Below are 21,452 nucleotides of genomic sequence, written 5' to 3'. Positions count from 1 at the left end.
GCTGATTTTGAAGTTGAGAGTTCTAAAGTTCAAATCCTAGTAAAGACAGTAACTTTTATATGGATCTGCATACTAGATTGTGGATACTGGTGTTCTTTGGTGGTTGGGTTTCAATTAATCACACGTTTCATGAATGGCCAACCTGAGACTGTACAAGACTACACATCATTTATATTTATGCATATCATTCTCATTCATCCTCTGAAGTAAGCCCTTATAGTGGTTCCAGAGGCTAAACAGAAATAAAACAGTCCAATAAGCATGCGAAAAAAGTTCTGTTTTTTCTCCTCTGCTCTCCTGAGCTGGATCTGCAATCAAGTTTAGCTCAGTCCAGGAGAGGACCTTTAACTCAAACCAGCCTTCCCGCCTACCGGCAATATGTCCGGTACGGCAGGTTGGCTCGCCGCCGGTTTGGATCTTTTGATTCTTTGATTTGCCTGCCTCAAACCACCGAAGAGGGGTGAACTGGGCCCGACTTTGTCGTTCCCCACACAGCAGCTGGGTCTTAGTCTTTTTATCTCTTTTTTTTTATTCTATCTCGACAATAAAGTCTCTGATCCATTTCTTACAATCTGTCTATTTAGTTTTTAGGATCTCAGTGACTAGGTTCTCAACTATCCTGCATTCTTGTTGACCTTTGCGCATAAATACTACTATTGTATCTGGAGTGACAACCAAGACTCTCTCTCTCTCTCTGTATTCTTCCCATTTCACACATTCAAATATCATGAGTTGTGGGGAGTCTTCAATTCAGCAATAGACACAGTTAGGGAAATCTCTCTTTCTAAACCTATTCAGGTGGTCACCGAATTCCCCATGGCCAGAGAGGAACTGAGAGATGTAGCATCCCACTTCCCCATGTTTCCTCTCCAGTCTCAATCTGGGGATTAACCTTCATCTCCAGGAACTTGTACGAGTGTGTTGCACTCTTCCTGCCATTCTTAATATAACAGTCTGGTAGTGTCTTCCTTGTAGCCTTTGTAGACTTGCTTTCTTCTCTGGGCCTGGAGGTGAAAGGTTGGTACCCCTAGCATTACCCCTGCAGTGGCTGTAGAAACAGTTCTATAAGATGATGAAATTTTCAAATTCATTCTTCGTTGCCAAATTATCTAATTTTGTTCTTGTTGCCATAAAAATGTAAAAGCTCATGTTCCCATAAAAATGTTCTAGACCAAAGAAATTGGGAAAATATTATTGTTTTTGATGAGTCACATTTTTATATTTAGGATCAAAGGAGCTGCATACACAGACTATAAGAATGGAAAATCTGAAATAACTTTTCACTGATTAAACAAAGAAAAATTAAATTTAACAAATGTTCCTACAATCTATTCTTTGGTCTGATACCACCACATCTCCAAGCCTTCTTGAGAGGTAACTCAAAAATAGCAAATTTTAATAGTAAATCTTAGGATTGTGACATTATTTTAAAGGATATTAAAAACAAACATTTGTATGTGTAAAACCTCAGGCTATGACAATCCTATTTAAAGTGGTTGCAGTTTAAATACTTTTTACTACTGATTTTGAAAATTGACCTACAGTACATTTCAGGTAGTTCTGGTCTCATTACAAAAAAAAAATAAAAAATGGAGCTAATACCATTTGCTAAATTTAATTTTTCTATGTTTAGTGATTGATAATTTATTTAGAGAGTCACATAATTTGCTAACATTTTTAATATTACAAAGGCATTAAACAATATTACCAGTCCATACCTAAAACACACAATGAAAAAATGCTATTTTAGTTACTGTTTTACCTTTGAAGGACTTAATTCATTTATACAATTGGATGGTTCATTTAAAAGTGAAAAATTTAATAAGATACTGCAGATAAAGTTGTTCACACAGTTTTAAAATTAATTTCATAAGGAAATCAGGTGTTTTAATTGTTCGTTGTAATAGAAAAATAGTTTAAAAAATTGTTAAAACCATCAAACCAATCAATATTCTCTCTTTTTTCTGTTTAACTTTCAGAACCACTGTAAGGTATTACTTCAAAGGATGATTGAGGATGATATGTATGAATGTAAATGAAATGTAGTCTTGTATAGTCTCAGGTTAACCATTCATCAGATGTGTGGTTAATTGAAACCCAACCACCAAAGAGCACTAGGGTATCCACGATTCAAACACACTAGACCAACCCGGTTGGTTAGACTAAATACCCAAGAATAAAAATATCTTAAAATATTATTTTCTACCCGAAAATGCAGTAAAAACATTAGGTTTCCATTTTAAGTTGGTCAACATATAGCAAAGGAACGCTGAAGATTTCAAAACTGTTAATACAGTACTTTTAATGTAGGGAAACATCTAAGGAAGTTTTTCCATTTGATGTTTCCTATAAAACTTATAGTTTTCGAGATTCCAACTGTGGCCATCTTGAGTTAATTAACTTGTAAACAAAAAAGTAGAAATTAAAGTAAATTTAAATTAAAGGATATTAAAGTAAAAAGTAAAAATAGACCAGCTCGATGGGCTAATCAATAATTCTAATCGCTTAGCAACTTTCCTTGATATTCATCCAATCAAAAAATCTACAGGCAATTCTCAAAAAATGAATTCCACCTCTTTGAAATGAGGTACATTCTTAGCAGGTGGTAAATATTTGTGTACTTCAAAAAAATATTTTTGGCTTATTATGCTTCTGTTGCCATTTTTAATAAATTATTAAGTTATTAAAAGATCTTCCAACCACTTTATTTAAAATACCATTTAAAAACTTTTTTATGGGAACACTGAAGAATTTTTAAATAGTAGTAATCAGAGTTTTTTTAAAACCCCAAGTTTTCTGTAACCCATTTAATGTGTACGTAAATACGTATTGATTTTATGATCAACTCAATTCAAAAATTGAAGACAATAGTGTCTTTAATTCTTTAATTATTTTGTTGTTAATTTTTAATATTTATTATCTAAATATATTTGCCTTAATATTATATATGTATTTATATTTAAATTAATATCGATTTTAATTACATTTATTTTTTTTATTTTATAATTAATTGTGCATTTTGTGGTACTGCCATGAACCTTAAATACAACAAATAATAACAATAAATATGTTTAACCAATTAATGATTGTTGCTCAGGATATCCCAATATGGGATGCATCATAAAAACCCACATTTCCAATACAAATTCAATCTCCAACAAAGGAATAATGGAACATTGGAAAAGAGAAAATTTCCTAAGAAAGAAAAATGCTAGCTTTGTCACTCAATCAATCGTCTTCATCTACAGATGAAACAATAACAGATTGAGCCACATCTATGGACTTTTCTACTGTACATGTATCAAAATCATCATCCAATATTTCTCAGGTGAAAATACTGTCAACTGTAAGATCAGAACTTCAGTAGGTTTACATAGAGATATGGAAAAGGAATACAACAAAAACGATGGCTAAAAGGAAATTCATTATCATGGAGAAAAAAGGCCATACTAGCGGCGACGGTTGGCACTAATTAAACTAATGTCATTTCACAACTTACATAAAACAAATTTCACTTTTAGGCAAACCGGTGCAGCCGCGAGGCTTAACGCACCAGATACCGAGTCAATCGGGCGATCGAGTTCAATGTACGAGCAGATCAAATTATTTTTTACACTTTAAAAAATATTATTCATTTATTTAATTCTACTGCTCAACTGTGACGTTACAACATAGAGAACGACTACAACAGCACCTTTTGGAGTGGGAGTGCGATTTCTGGAAAACTATTTTATTTCAGATATTGTAATTTTTTAATTGTTATCAAATGTGTGTAAGAAAAATATGACCTTAATTGGGCGAAATCTCGAGATATTAAGCGTGACCTTGCTCTAAAGCCTCATCCCCTTGACCTTTTACGTTGAAAATTTAATGGCATCAATGCCCTATATATAGAAATAATCCTTTTTTTAAGAGGTGGAGGAACCCAATTTTCGGGTGGCTAGACAGTGTCGGGCTCGCTAACAAGTTCCGCAACATAATATTAAATGCGTATGTGTTCCTGCGCACTACCGGTTAAACCTCGACCCCTGGCTACCCATCCTTCCTGGTACAGCAGATGTGCATTATTTCAGAAAGGGGGAAATACGTCCTCACACACATTCAGACACCACAGTCAACTTACACCGACCTCACACACCCACAAGGTACCTCACATTAGACTAAAATCACATCACACACTCCACGACATCCAATCATCATTCCAGTATACACACCTCATGCCACACACTCCACACGTCACATCACACATCCAATCACATAAACAAAAACCTCACAGGCAATTGAACATTACAGTATACTTACCTCACGGGTCACCATCGGACGCGGGAGCAGAGTGCCCATGGCTTCATCATACCCAAGCGACTCCCACACGTACGAGGAACTCCTTATACTCTCAGCCGCGCGCCTATATACAGAAGTAATTTGATCAAGTTTGGTCAAAATCGGTCCAGTAGTTCTGATGTAAGGTGATTTAGAGACTAACACTGAATACACGAACATTAACATCCGGAAGATTTACATCTGGGTTTTTTTTAGTATCTAAAACGTCAAGATCGGGTGAAAACAACTTTTGCCCAAATTGGACCGATTACAATATTTTTCCTTTAAGAATTATAACGCTATCTAGACAGGAAAGTAAAAATGAAATTAAACAATTGGTCCTATCTTGAAATGATCAATTTTATTGTATAAGACCAATTTGGGGTATACAGTACTGAATAGATTCCTTTTTACGAGTAACCATGAAAAACATGACGTTTTAATAGCATAAATTGATATAACAGGAATTTTTTTTTAGTCAAACCTTTTGCTTTTTTGTGGTTTTTAAAATGATATACCAAAATCTTGCACTTTCCAGTTCAAATGTTATTCCCTTTCCATGAGCGATTGATGATGTAGTGGGGATTATGTAATAGCAAAACATAGATTGTTTTGAGGTAGGAACACTTACTAAATGCAATTTTCCAATGTTTTATGATTGAAACACATTATTTAAGTGATTCTACAGATCACTTATGAAACTAATTTTGAAAGAATAAATAAATGAGTGCTCTTTTGTACAGAATTGTTTTTAACTCACTGTTTATGTCAAACTAATTGCTTTTTAATAATCTTTAAAATGATTCTCACAATATTTTCCTTTCTATTTAATATTTTTTATTAACTCCTTATGTTGCTTGGAGTCTACTGATCTCATAGTGAGAAATAAATCATTTTGATATAGGCCCATACGGTAAAATTCATTTTTCTACTTTTCATTAATGAAAAGTTATTTAAGTATTCCGATACTTTATTAATCTATCCTATTATACAGTGTAACATCATAAAATCTAACCCAAATGAAACCGCTACCCAACTCTATTTATGAAAGACTCTCATACAACTAACGCAACTAGTGGATGTATATGTTACTACTGATTGTTGGTGCCATTTGTCAGGTGGTTACGTGTCAGTGCAGTATATATTTTGTTGGAGTGCAACATTGTGAGTTTCAGTTGTGTTTCTGTAAATTGCCTTATTCAATCCAGAAGGATGATAGCTATAATTGAAGCTTATATTCATTCTAGATCGTTTGAAGTACGTCAAGTATTCTTGTCATCGTATAGTCGGACCCGTATTCTTCAAACAGACAGTAAATGGTGAAGTATACAGGAATATTGTGCGCCAATTTGTCTCCCTCCTGGAACCTTAAGAAGGGTTTTGCTGGTTTCAGCAAGATGGCGCTACATGCCACACGTCTCGAGAAACCGTGGCTTTTCTGCAAGAGTTCTTTGACGATTGAATAATAGGCAAGGGCTTATGGCCTTCAAGGTCCCCAGGCCTCACACTTCCTGACTACTTTTTGTGGGGCTATATTAAGTCCGAGGCCTTCAAAAACAATCCTCACACTATTGATGAACTTAAATCAATATTACAGACTTAATCATGAATATTTCCAATGCAACTCTTAAGAAGGTTTCTGGTAATATGTTGAAAAGAGTCCGTGCGTGTATAAGCGGAAGGGGTGGGCATTTTGAGTATATTCTTTAACAATTATGTAAGTAATAGCTTTTAATTATATCTTTTTTTTAAGTAACAAATACATTTTTTTATTCCACCTAAATTTCCCTTTCTTAAATTACATTTAAAGTCGGGTAACAGGACTAAAAAATCACTCTGTACTATGGTTATGTAGTGCAAATATCTCCAATCCATTCTTAATATGAGTGTGATAAATATAAATAAGTAAAACGAAACAATTTAGATGCATTAATGCATGTACATCGTGTTGATAATAAATAACTTAATATTATTAATATATTTGTCTGATTATATATTGTATTTTAATTGACTCTGTTTAAATAATAATAGTATATTTTATTACAATAATTAATTATTATATACTAATCTATACACTGATTAAAAATGTATATATAAAAAAATAACACAGTGCATCAACAATAGACAATGAAAGGGACTCTTGTCTTTCTGCACTTTCTTCATTGTCATTATACTTTCAAAGCAATAATGGTCTAATAATTATAATTGTCAACAAAAGATGTTCAGTTATTTATGGTACATTTATAAATATATATATTAATAAAACAGACCTATAAACTTACACGAAAGCTGTTTTAAAAGTTTATACTAAATATACTCTTTTGTGGATGCTAAATTCCAAATTAGAGATTTTTTTTTATAATTACGTACAGATTTTTCTCAATCTGCTAAGTCATTTTGACTATGTGTACGAGAAAAAAGTCAAACGAATTATGTTATAAGAGAATTATAAGTCAAACCTAATGTAAACTACATTAATAATTTGATGTGGACACCAAATGACTTCCTTGTACGCCTATTAAATTACATATACATATTTTTGCTGCACTTCATTTAAACTTAATTCATTTGAAAGTGAGATACAATCTTCCAATTCTTTAATAAAATGGACAGTTACACAATTGCATTGTGGTAGACACCACACTGCATCACATTTTATTTAGGTTGTCCGTATCACCATTTTATATTAGTTATATATTATTTCACGTCGCTCAAGTAGTTATGTGGTGTAAATGAGAACGAGTCAGATCCGTAACCATTTACACATCGGTTCGAATCCGACTTCATAAACATATGTTACTTTTAAACTTTTTTTTAATTTAAATATATTGATTAATTAATAATTATTAACTTTGTAAAAATGTTTCAATTAAAATGAAAACTACATAAAATTTTATTTTACTAATAACTTTTCATTTATATATATATATATATATATATTTATTGTTATTATTGAATTATTATTCATTATAAAACTTTTTTACAATCATAGATTAATATATTATAATAAATCAATATATTTAAATTAAAAAAAAGCAAAAAAAGGATATGAGTTGAAAAAAGATGAACCTATATGAACCGTTCATTTTCTTAATGTTTTATCAAACTTTTAATTATCTCTCCTTCTGATTGCAACCGACTGGACCAAAAGTGTCCAAAATTTAGATTTTGGACTTTATTTAACTGCAGTAATAAGTTCTCATTTAGAGCTTTTCAACTATTCATAAGTGGTACTTATTTTCATTGGTTCCAGAGTTATAGCCAAATGAAATTTGAACTAATGAAATATTTAGATCTTACAAGGGGGAGGCACATCGGTTCGAATCAGACTTCATTTCCTTTGTTTTTTTAACTTTTATTTTTTTAATTTAAATATATTGATTTATTTATAACTAGCAGACCAAGCAACGCTTTATTTAATCTATATATATATATATATATATACATATATTTAGCAATAGCGAAGCGTTGCTGGTAATATTTTCATTACTTTTAATTTTAAAATGTATATTTTTTGCAACTATTATTATTTTTTAATTTTGAACAAATGTGGCTAAGAAAAATAAGATTTTAAATAGGCGAAATATCGAAACAGTTACAAATTATTACAGTTTTTGATTATGGATATATTTTGTATCGTATAAAAAAACAAATTTCTCAGTCTGATTCAAACACTAATTTTGTGGATGTAAGGCAAAGACGCTAACCATTACGCTACGGAGACCAGCAACTTTACTAGCAAGAATAACAATATTTTACTTGATAGGTTCAAAATATCTACTCAAGATTTACCGGTGAAATTGTTAAAATAATTTTGTACTAACTCCCTGACGCTGCTTCACCCGCGCTATATTGTTTTTTCTTCATCCCCTTTCAAGGACGAATTTCAAAAATTTTGAAATTGGTTTATTTGCATGAAGACTACACTCGCCAAAAGTCAGGTTGAATCCTTCATTTGTGACAGAAATTAAAAAAAATAGCAGGGTTTCAAAAAAAAATTGAAAAACCATTTCAGAGTTTCAAATTGAAACTCTGGATTTAACAAATCTAGAAATGATTTTTAGATGTGCACATGAAGATTACACACACACAATCAAGTTGATTCCTTCACTTACTACCGAGATATTAAAAAAATAGTAAATTTTATTGTTACTCCATTTTATCCCTTTAAACTCGGAAAAAAAAATGTACAGTTACACCGTAAGAAGAACATGAATTCAAATTTAAATCAATTTATCCTCAATAGTTTTTTCTTGGCGTTGATTATGAATTTCTCCCGATATGTTGTCGTCATTTTTAATAAGACCTGTACTGAAAATATCTCTACTGAAAAATATCATGGGAGTGGCATGCTGTAAGAAAGAACATGAGAATTTAGTGGCTTGCCACCTAGCGGCCCGAATGAGAAGTGCAGCACCGTAACCGATAATTTATTATTTTCACGTTTTAATAAATAATTTTTCCATTTTTAGGTAACATTTCCGACTAAGCGTGACCTGTTAGATTGAGAGTGTACCTGATGCGTGCAAAACTTAGCCTTCAACGTACTAAAAATTTTGAATTTGAAAATATTTGAATTTTGAAAATAGGACGATTGTTTATAAGGATAGAGATTGTTGATAGGACAGAGATATTATTTATAAGAGCACACCATTGCACTCCCAAAATAGCGTCCCAGGGGTACTCCGTTTGTTACCAGTTAATGTTGATGATTGGTTTAGCCTACCACGAGGTGCTCGCATACCTCACCTCTCAAGCCTCACACGCAGTCTCTACGAGAAGCCCATTATTGTTAAATAGAATTTTTTTCAAATTTATTTAATATTATTTTATTTAACGTAAATTTAATTCTATTATTTTTCTAATAAGTTATTATTCATTCGATTGATTCGAATCAATCAGTTCAAATCCAACTCACACAGTTTAGAGATTCATAGTTCATTAATTCAATTTATTAAAGTTTGTACTTCAACCGGCAAATCTCCACTATTATATATTTTCTGCCCAGATTTTTTTAGATGAAATATATTTACACCCTTCTCTGTTATGCCAAAAAAAAATCATGGATAAAAATTTGGTTTCAGTTGATCGAGTAGTTTATTGTTTATCCCAAACAAATAAAAATTATCTCCTCTTTGTATAATCGAATAGATTTTGTTACTAAAACGGAAACAGCTAATAAAAGTATTACTAAAATTAGTTTATTAATTTATTTATTATCAGTTATTTTATCACCCTTGTTAAAATACGTGCGTAAATACATGTTTCATGAAATATTTTAAGTAAATAAATGAGATATAATCATAAAACTAAGTTTATAAACTTTAACTTATCATCAAGTTACAAACTAATTTACTAAAAAAAAAAATTATAATTAACAGTTAATGGTAAGTTTTATTTTTAGAATTTGTTTATAATAAATTCTAGCAATTAATGTAATGTTATAAAATAAAATAGTAATATTAAAGAAATTTAACAAGTACAAAAAATAGACTAGGCATTAATTATTTTTAGTTCAATTAGAGAAGGAAATGAAACCAAGCAAAAACATTTTCAAATTTTATAACTTTTGAAATCTTCTTTAACAATTTTAGTCATATCTCAACTATTTATTAACCGATTTGTACATATAAGATACCGTTTAATTTGTAATTAAAGGCATAACGTTTTATGTATTTTGTACTTGCTTCAGCAGTACATATACTAAGAAGACTTCAATGCCCACCATGTTTCTTGGGGCTCGACTTTCTGCTCCACTCGAGGAAATATAGTACACAATGTGAGACAAGACTTAGACCTTTGTTTGCTGAATAATGGATCTCATACATTCATGTCATTATCATCTGGTACTAAGTCTAACATCGATCTCTCCATATGCTCGCCGAATTTACTCCCTCATTTTGATTGGTCTGTTTGTGATGATTTTCACGGCAGTGACCACAAACCAATTATTATTGGTTTCGATGTGGACACGAGGTTAGGAGAAGGCCATGGAGGTGGATTGTTGAAAGGGCAGATTGGGATGGATATCATAAAGCCTTCCAATCGCAGAATGACGTCGGTACGAACATCCTTGAGCAACGTTCCTCTTTTATGTCCATGATACTTGAAACTGCCAGCAGATATATCCCACAAACATCGGGTAATCCTAAACGTCCTTCCGTTCCATGGTGGAATGATGATTGCAATTGTGCTATTAAGAATCGACGGCGGGCACTACGCAAATTCAATAATAGACCTACAACTGAACATCTATATTTGTACCACAGGGCTAGAGCGGTATGCCGTCGGGTCTTCTTGAATGCTAAGAGGAATTCATGTATGAAATATGTGAACACCATCTCACGTACTACACCCACGTCTACTGTGTGGAAAAAAAATCCATGCAATTGTCAGATCACCAAGGCACTCTATCCTCAGTCTCATCGATGAAGGAGAATTCCTTTCATCATCTTCGGCTGTAGCAAATACTTTAGCAAAATCTTTCCGCTCGGTGTCTCTCACTTCGTCATATAGTAACGACTTTCAGAGGTACAAAGCACAGATGGAAATATTGGCGTTAAATATTGATGTTTCTGTTGGTGAATTGAACACTCCATTCTTATTTAAAGATTTGTTGCACGCACTTAAGAACTCACGTGACACTTCCCCTGGACCAGAAACGTTCGCCTTTGTATGCTTTCACACCTTCCTAACTCAGTAACTCAGCACTACAACATCTTTTGAATATTTACAATGGTTTATTCTCCGAACAAGTCTTTTCGCCCGGCTGGTCAGAAGCGTTTGTTATACTAGTACTAAAGCCTGAAGACAAAACCGATCCCTCAAGGTACCGCCCTATTTCTTTAACAAGCGTGTTGTCTAAAATAATGGAGAGAATGGTAAACCGCAGGCTTACATGGTACTTGGAGAAACATGGCTTTCTTTCTTCGGAACAGTGTGGTTTCCGACAAAGAAGATCTTCCATTGACCATTTAGTGTCGATGGAGACAGCCATACAAAACGCCTTCCTAACCGCCAACACCTCGTTGCTATCTTCTTCGATATAAAAAAGGCGTACAACACAGCCTGGCGACGTGGCATTCTTAACACCCTTAGAAGATGGGGAATCAACGGCAATATTCTTGCTTTTATCCGGGGATTCTTAAATCACCGAACGTTTCGTGTTCGTGTAGACGATTCTCTTTCAGACAGTCGTCTCGGAAAATGGAGGTAGTGTATTAAGTGCCACCTCTGTGGCCATAAACAGCATTACCGATTGTGTACAGGCTCCTGTCTCATGTTCTCTATTCGTTGACGATTTTGTAATTTACGTTGCGAGCCGCTCAACACCCACTGCGGAGCGACTGATACAGAACACTATATTTCGCCTTGAGGCTTGGTCAAGAACTACTGGTTTCACATTTTCACCCGAAAAAACGATACGTGTAGTCTTTTCTCGGCTACGGAACCCTTCTATTCCACGGGTTTTTCTTAACAGAGAGCTTATTGCTGTCTCTCCTTACGTCAAGTTTCTAGGTTTGCTTTTTGATAGCCGTCTTACTTGGGTCAAACATATAAAGGGGATTGAGGACAAAATGTTCCAAACTTTTAGATATGATGCGGGTCCTTAATAACACCAACTGGGGAGCCGATCGGTCATGTATGTTACGTTTTTACTATTCCCATGTTCGTTCCCGTTTAGATTATGGTTGTGTCGCCTACTCTTCAGCTCGTCAAGCCGTGCTTAAAATGCTGGACGTTGTACATCATGCTTTTCTTCGGCTTGCCACAGGTGCGCTTAGATCAAGCCCTATCGCAAGCTTACTTGTAGACTGTGGCGAGCCATCACTTTGGAATAAACGAGATCAACCTTTGGAAAGGCTCTAGTTATTCGCGTGAGACCAGCCATTGCAGACGAGTGGTTGCTTCATTATGACAATGACCGTGTCATACGGCCATTTCCAAACGAGAATGTTTGATCTCAAACGCATTCCTACGGTTCCTCAACCCCCCTATTTACCTTCTTTGAGTCCTTGTTACTTTTTCCTTTTCCCGAAATTGAAACATGTGTTTTAAAAAGACGTCATTTTGGAACTCTGGAGAACATTCAAAAGACTGTGACCGACGATTTAAAAGCCCTACCAGTTGAAGCCTTCCAGCGCTTCTACCAGGAGTGGGAACAACGACTCCGCCGGTGTATAGCTGCCCAAGGAAACTTTGAAGTGGATAATACTACTTTGAAGTGGATAATATTGTTTGAAAAAAATAAAGACTGTGGTAAGTAGCATTACTTTCTCACACACCTCGTACATATATATAGCGTGTCCATGGAGATGTTGGCCAAACTTAAGAGCCTAATTCAGAACATCAGAATACTCGAAAAACAAAAAAATATCATTTGAACAACTGAAAATCTCGGTTCATTTTTTCTCTGTCCTCCAGTTTGTGATTTTTCAATATAAATTTATAAAGGATTAAGAAATTTTAATTAAATCAGCTGTATATGAACCAAAAAAAGTTTTCTAGAGAATAATTAAGTTATAAAATTCTACTTTTAAAAATTTTCAAGTAAAGGCCATTTAAACTGTTTAATCATTAATACCTTAAATATTAGTTTTATAACATTGATTTCTTAGAGATAAAACGTTATTTTATTATTTTTTTTTGTGGGCGAAAAACGCCTGGGCGTTATCATCGCCCGGAATTTTATTAATAAAATAGTAAAATAACTCCAAAATAATAAAGTTTTTAAGGTGTAAAAGTAATATTAATCATATAATAAAAATTTATTAAAACAAGTCAAGCGGGCAAAATAAAACTCAAAATTAATACCACAGACGAAGTTGTTAAAAATAAAAGTTAAAATAATCGAATAAAGAAACTATGTAAAACTTACCTAATTCTGATAGGTTGGGCAAAAGGTTCCCTCCCTGGATAGTAAAATGAAATACATAGAACCAACAAAAAAACAAAATTGAAGGTAAAGGTTAAAAATTATTAAAAAACTCTTCTAGCATAAAAATGTATATAATAATATTAATTTTTTTTGCAGTAACCTGGTACTATGCAAAAAGAGAAACATCCGGTCCACAACTCCGTTACTATTGTACAAGATATCACGGATGTTTCTAGGTAGGTTAAACTCACGAACTAACGCCGCATAACATATGCAGTCCACGAGAATGTGGTGCACAGTCATGCGGCAGTTGCATCGTGAGCATAGAGGTGGGGCTTCTCCTGACATTAGGTATTCGTGTGTGATCCTCGTATGTCCTATCCGTAACCGGCAGACGACCACTTCCTCACGACGAGATTTTCTGCTAGAGGAGCCCCATGGCAACACTGAATCTTTCATCCGTCGGAGTTTATTATCGACGGTAGTCGCCCAGTCACTTTGCCACCTTGCTCTCAGTGATTGTTTTATACGATTGATTAAATCAAAGGTAGTAATTCGGGTGGTGAAAGGAGGTTGAATACACACTTCTTTGGCAGCATAATCTGCTCCTTCGTTACCTAGAATCCCCACGTGGCTAGGGATCCAACAAAAACTTACCTCCGTGTTGCGATTACCTAACTCAGCGATTGCATCATAAATGTCAATGACGACAGGATGTTTGGAATAAAGGTTTTCTAACACCTGCAGATCTCTACACGAGTCACTGCAAATGAGAATGTTTCTATGTTTACGGCTAACATTATTTAGAGCCCTATTTATAGCGAGTAGTTCTGCGGTGAACACACTCGTAATACCGGGTTGGCCAAACATATAAGTCCTCTCATTGACAACAAAAGCACAGCCAATGGTACCATCTTGTTTCGACCCATCAGTGTATATCACCGCATCTGCGTTCCTATTGGTGAGAATATACTGAAACATTTGCCGGAAAACAGTAGGTGGTGATGATCGTTTATCGTATGTTGTAAGGTCAAATGTAAAATTTACAAGGTTTATTCTCCACGGAGGATATGAGCACGGACATGATGGAAAGAACGAGGGAATGTCAATATTTATATGCTGCAGCAGACGCCGGATACGGACACCCACAGGCGCAGTACAGCGTGGACGGTCCTCATACTTCCTTAAATTAGGATTCCTAAGAACTGGGTCAAAAGCCGGTTGATTTGGCTGTCCTTTGAGACGGGCAAAATAAGATAACAGAAGCTGAGAACACAGCACACAAGCACAAGCACAAAACTTATGATACCGTCTATCGATCAGGGTGTGACGCAATATTACCGCGAGTTGTGCAATACCAATCGCCGTCCGACGAGAATGAATGTTTCGTTATTCGATGTTATACGTTTCCTACGCAGAACCAAAAAACACGCAGTGTTTTTTAGATCGGTGGAACTAGGATGGTGATGTGATCGACTGTTTTCCGATCATTCGTAACCACGATGTCTAACAAGAATGAGGTCGATATGCCATCGTCGTCTGCGAAGTTGGTAATGGAAATCGATAGAATACGAGATTCGATTAAACGAAAACATCGCGTTTTTAAGCAAGGAATAACGGAATCGGAACAAGTTATGGAAAAGCATTTTAAGCCTATTGTCGAACCCCTCCGAGAACTTAATCAATCGTTTAAACGAAAGTACGATGTTAAAAAAGAACAAGAAGAGAATGCAAAGAGAGTGGGTGAAAAGGAGGAGGTGGAAGAGAGACCGACGGTTATGAGAAGACTCTTTAAAACACCGCCGTCGGAAAAACAGTTCGTCAAACCTGTAGACCCGTCGACACCGAAAACGTTGGGTGATCGTGCAAAACATCTCTTGGATCTTGCCGTAACGGATAAAGGTAAAAAAATAGACAACGTCTACGGAGTGAAAAATATTGACGATCAATGGATGATCGGAACAAAACCACTCCAGTTCAAAGGAAATAAAATATTTATCGACAACAAGACGTATAGCGGTTCCAAAGGTCTATATCAATTGATTTTTTTGAATGAACCTCTAGTTTATACAACTAAAGATTTAAATAATTATAAGAAAATATTAGAAACTACTGAGGCGCATAAAAGTCAAAATACCGGTCGCATAATTTCCAGTCGATCGTTAAGGTACAAGAATATTATCAAAAGACTGTTTCCTTGAACGCATCTTTCGTCGGAAAGCGGCCATGACGACGAAAGTCCAATAACCGGATCGGGTCTGTTTATGAGAGCGAAGAAAACGGTTTGACCGGATTACGTTTACTGGGACGATCCGAATGAACTGTGCGATAGACTGCGACTTTTATTGGCATCGAAGCGTGCGGGTCATACCGGTCATAATAACGAAATAGTTTCGATCATAGAAGAACTGCAAGAAGGCGGATACATAAAGGAGGGTAGTAGAGGAAACTTATTACTTTAAACAGTCTGAAGATGAGTATCGACAAGTTCGGACGTTCACGCGTTGGGAGTGCAACCACCCAACCACCAACTCGGATTGTTGAAACGTTCGAAAAAACTGCCGATGGAGATTGTGATATCAAAAAACGTCGTTTCTGCAACGTTGGATCGCCTGTTGACGATGACGATGGTACAACATTTGGTTACGTTAAGAAGATGTTCGTAAAGCAAAGCGAATTGAATAATAAATACTTACCGACGGTTTCACCGATGGACAACAACGCACTCTCTTTTTCAAAGAGGCGATTGTGCGATATCGCCAATCCAATTGAAAAAGCAGACGTCGTAACTGTCGACTATTTACGGAAAAACCTTTTCGATAAAAACGAGATAATTAACGCGAGAGGAAGTGTTATCGCAAATGCTGGTGCGCCAATTAATAGCACGGATCTCACTACAAAGTCATACGTAGACAATGTGGAGTGAAATCAACGAAAATTATTGTATAAAGTGACAAATGGGATTTTAACGAGTAAAAACGGTGTTGTGGATATCCAAAAAAGTGTTATAACAAACGCCATGCCACCTCAACAGTTGAACGACCTCGCGACCAAAGGATATGTCGATATAATGAGGGATGAATTGAAGAAAGAGTTGGCGGAAGAGTACGTAATGCATAGCGATCTTAATAGTTTATTCTTAGCCATAGGTTTACCATCAGATGTCAACGCAGTCAGTTATCAAAATAAGCGAGTATGTGGTGTAGGTGATCCTGTCGAAAAGACGGACGTCGTTACATTCAACTATTTACGAACAAACCTTTTCGATGAAAAGAAAATAGTAGACGCTAGAGAATCTGTTATCACTAACGCTGGTATACCTAAGAATAGCACCGATCTCGCAACAAAGTCCTACGTGGACGATATGAAATTACATATACAAAAATTGCTTACTACGACTAAGGGATATATCGATGACACACTATTTAGGTTTTACAAATTTCTATTAAACATTAACGACAACGCTAACAGAAACTTAAATCAACAAACGCTTATGAGTGTATTAACCGCTGACAAACATCACCAAAGCGATTCTGAAATCACAGATCTAAGTAGTAAAGATACAAAGGAGGACGAAGGATGGGACAAAAAATATGATGCGTCCTCCGATCACTAATAAGACACTGAAGAATGAGGATGTGAATAAAAATATGATACGTCCCCGGTCTCGGATGATGTGAATAAAAATATGATACGTCCTCTGGTCTCGGATACAAAAACAGATAGGATGACAACGAAAGAGGATAATGTGAATAAGAATATGGTACGATTGCCGAACACGGATCCAATGTAAGATGGTGGAATGTTGTAAACAAGTTCATTGTCTGTCCGACATGGCAAAGAGTGAGGAGGTCAAAACGTTCTTCTTCTTCTGTTCGAAAGGGTAAGGTGAGAAGATCTAAACGAATAGCCAGTCTTAAACGAGGCGGTGGACTGTTAACAACTCTAACAGCAGGGGCGGCAGGAGCGTTCGGATCTTATATTGGCGAAAAAGCATTAAAAGGTGTCAAAAAGGTGGTGGGTACGGTTATAAACAAAGGGATCGATTTATTACCGATAGAGTTACATATTCCGGGATATCAGTACTGCGGACCGGGAACGAATTTAAAAAAACGAGAGAGAGGCGATTCCGGTGTAAACAAGTTGGATGTTGCTTGTAAAGAACATGATATCGCATACGCAACGTACAGCGATAACGAAAGAAGAGCGGCAGCAGATCGTAAATTAGCCGAGAGCGCTAATTAGTTAAAGCTAGGGATTCGAGTATCGCGGAAAAGGCTACGGCATTGGCGGTTACAAACGCGATGAAGTTAAAAGCAAAGTTTGGTGGCGGAAGAGTAACAAGACGAAGACGGACAAAAAGGAATAATATAAAACGTCTTGTTGAAAGGATGAAACGAAAAGCGGGCACTGCAGGGCGAGGATTATAACTTAAGCCCTACCCTTTGACCGGATCGGGGATGGGTGGTAAAAAAAAACATCGTCGCCGTCGTCTCCAATAAAGGGAATACCATTGCGACCGCTAAAACGAATCTGCGATAGTTAATCTTGACCGCAGTACCGGCCATGGAACACATTGGGTATGTTATAGAAAACGTGGACGAATGGTGGACTATTTCGATAGTTTCGGTAATTTGCGACCACCTAACGAATTGATGCGTTATTTTTCAGTCGATTTGATTATAAATTTCAATTATAACGCCACACAGAGTATAAACACGGTTATCTGTGGACATTTATGTCTTGAATTTCTCAGTCGTGGTCCGTCGGCCTACAGGTTAACATGTTCTGCATAAGTGGAAATATGTCGTTGTTACCGCTACATTCTTTCCGCCATTGGATTTGTCTGATGGTGATTGGGAATTGGCGTTGATAAATTTAATCACATACAACTCGATTCCAAATGTCGAAGAGGGAATCAACAACACATTTACTGTTGAACCAAAGAGACCTCAAAAACTGGTTAAGCTGACATTAGCGACAGGATCATACGAAGTAGATGATATCGCTAAACGCTTGAGCGATGAACTCAATGACAAAAGCAAAATAGATTTACTTATGCGTCCGAATAACAATACGTTAAGATGCGATCTTAAATGCAGTGACACGATCGATCTGACTTCAACGGATAGTTTGGCACTACTGTTGGGGTTCAAAAAAAATAAACTGACGGCGAATATATGGCACGAGTCATCGAAGCCGGTCGCCATTAACAACGTGAACACTGTACGGGTCGAATGCAACCTTATACGAGGCTCCTATACGAACGGATCAGAGGGACACGTATTGCACGAATTCACGCTAAGTGTACCGCCTGGTTTCAAAATAATCGAATCACCAAAGAATATAATCTATCTACCGGTGAATACGAAGAGCTTAGACGAGATCGCTATAAAGTTTACCGATCAAGACGGAAAACCGATAAATTTCCGCAGTGAAACAATTACGGTAAGAGTGCATCTACAAAGGAAAACGAAGTAAAAGGAAAGTCAATAAATGGGGTTAATATACAATAGCGGTAGTACTAGTATCAAAACGACACGCAAACCGATCAGTCGACGAGCAAACAGCAAAGCGTTAACATCGCGTAACGTGTTGTTTCTTCGAAAACTTGGCTTTACAGTTTTGGTGAATCGTAATGGCAGCGATAGGAGCGAATATGTTGGACGTCGGTGAAAGTGTTTCATTCGACAACACGATCACACAGTACGAATATCATACCCATCTACCGTACGCTTCGGCGACTTACAACAACGATGAAATCCGAATTCCGATACACCAACAAGATATGTACACGTTGTACACGTTACCGCATAAAAGCTATTTGATGGTCGAAGGTGCGTTAACTACTAAAGCAGGCGATAAAAAGGCAACGGAATCGTGGTTAACAAACAACGCGATACCGTTTCTCTACGAGGAGATACGATACGAGATAAACGGCACGGAGATGTGTCGCGTACAAAAGTTAGGAATAACAACGATAAAGAATATTCTTTCGTTGCGTAAAAGCGAAGAAAATATTTTGGAAAATTTCGGGTGGAAGTTCAAAGCGTCGGATAAGCGATTTGGAAGAAAGCACGGAAAGATTTTGCTTCTACGTACCCCTGCGTATGCTGATGGGTTTCGCCGAAGACTACAGACACATAATATTGAACGTCAAACAAGAATTGGTTTTGCTTAGATCTTCCAGCGACGTGAACGCATTAATGTCTTCCAAAGAGGCGCCCGATTTCAAGTTGAAAGTGACTATGTTAGTGTGGAAAATTCCGTATGTTCACGTGACCGATACGATGCGATTGCAATTGTTGAAGGTAGTAGAACGAGATAGACTGTTACCAATCGCTTTTCGTACATGGCAAACCGATGAATATCCGGCTCTACCACAAACAAACATACATTCATGGACGGTAAACAAGTGCGCAAACGGTGAAACCGAGATACGTGATATTCGGTTTACAGACGGACAGAAAGGATAAAGCTACAAAATCATTGACGGTCTTCGATATTTGCGAGTTGGTAAACGTTCGTCTGTATTTGAATTCGCAATACTATCTGTACGACTATCTACAGGGAGATGTGAATATGATGTATGAAATCTTCGCCAGCTTTCGGTCCGGTTATTATAACAAACCGGAGGACGAATGTCCCGCTTACAGTTTGGCAGATTTCAAGACCAGTGGTACACTGGTCTTGAATAACTCTTATGGTCTTGATGGATAACTTAATGGTCTTAACGTACCGTTAATAGTTATCGACTGTTCCCGTCAGAAATAATCGCTTAAAACAGGAACAGTAGATGTACGTATCGATTTCGATACCATACACAATATACCGGCCAACACGACCGCCTACTGTCTCATTATACATGATAGCATCGTCACATACACTCCGCTCACTGGAATAGTGAAAAAATTTTGTAATGCGGGAGGTATTTAAAATCGATCAATTAGCCGGTGGTGATGGACGGGGAAAGGAAGGTAAAAAGCAAATATTGGCTACGTGGCGAAGGTTTACGAAATGGTTGATAACATTGACTATATTTAAAACAGGTATAGCAGTTGGCATAATTTTAACACTATTACTGGGCGACTTTTCGCATGAATCTTTTACAACGATGAAACCGATACGGGTGTAGAGTGACTTTTTCTACACAATCGCCGATTAACATACCGTTAGTATGGTGTAATTCATCGTCTGTGGAGGTGTTGTCATTTTTTACAACGCTACCGTATCACCACCATCATCTTCGAAAAACATGTCTGCTGACGTAGTTAGCAACATCACTACATCGTCACCTTCAAAAAAAGCAATAGTGTTACCTTCAGCGAAGACTACAGTATTACCAAAGGTAAACATCAACAAAACCACACTGAAGAAGAAAACCATAGTGAATGTAACGGCATCATTACCTTCAGCGAAGACAACAGTGTTACCAAAGGTAAACGCTACCAAAATCTCATTACCTAGCATAACGTTAGATCCACATGATGATGCTGACTATGATGGTCCTCTAAAAGAGGATGAAGAAGAAGAGGTACAGGGGGTAACCCCCTCCAATTCCATAATGGCATAGAAAAAAAAGGTTACGACAGACGACGCAGATCGACAGTTGAGAGTCAGTCATGGAGGGAGGAGGAGTGTCGAGTTCATCAGAGGATCAGCAGTTGTTACCGATCGCTGAAGAGACGTTACATAACGATATCGTAGATCATTCTTCATTAGTTAATAAGAGAACAAAGAAAACTTCTTCGAAGCCGACTTAACAACAAAAAAACAGCGGTGAACAGAAAAAAAAGAAACCGCGTAACAAGCCGTACGAACGATCGTCAACAAGTGAGAACACTAAAGTTAAAAGGGTGAAAAAAAACATAACAGTAAGAAGACGATACCGTCAACGAGGAGCGACGAAAAACAAGAAGACAAAAGGTCGTGCATACCACCATTGGTCTTAAATAAGGACGAATTAGCCAAACACGGTATTTACTGTTCCTTTGATGACGTATACGAATCTTTATACGAACGCACGCAGTAAATATTTGGTGTGTTTTTGGTGGGGGTTGTATCCCTACCACAATTGTAAATACACCTTAATAAACGTCTAAAGAACTTACGTCGGTCCTCATACGCAAGTGAGTCATCGTCATGGAAGAAGTTATCGAGTATCACGGCTTTGTCGGCAAACGCGGAGAGTTTATAATCAAAGAACTCGCTGTTGTCGGAGAAGAATGCTATATGCTTCTTCACTTTCGATCGC

This window comes from Lycorma delicatula, chromosome 1, assembly GCF_047948215.1.
Source record: "Lycorma delicatula isolate Av1 chromosome 1, ASM4794821v1, whole genome shotgun sequence".
Classification (NCBI taxonomy): domain Eukaryota; kingdom Metazoa; phylum Arthropoda; class Insecta; order Hemiptera; family Fulgoridae; genus Lycorma; species Lycorma delicatula.
This window is presented reverse-complemented; position numbering follows the sequence as displayed.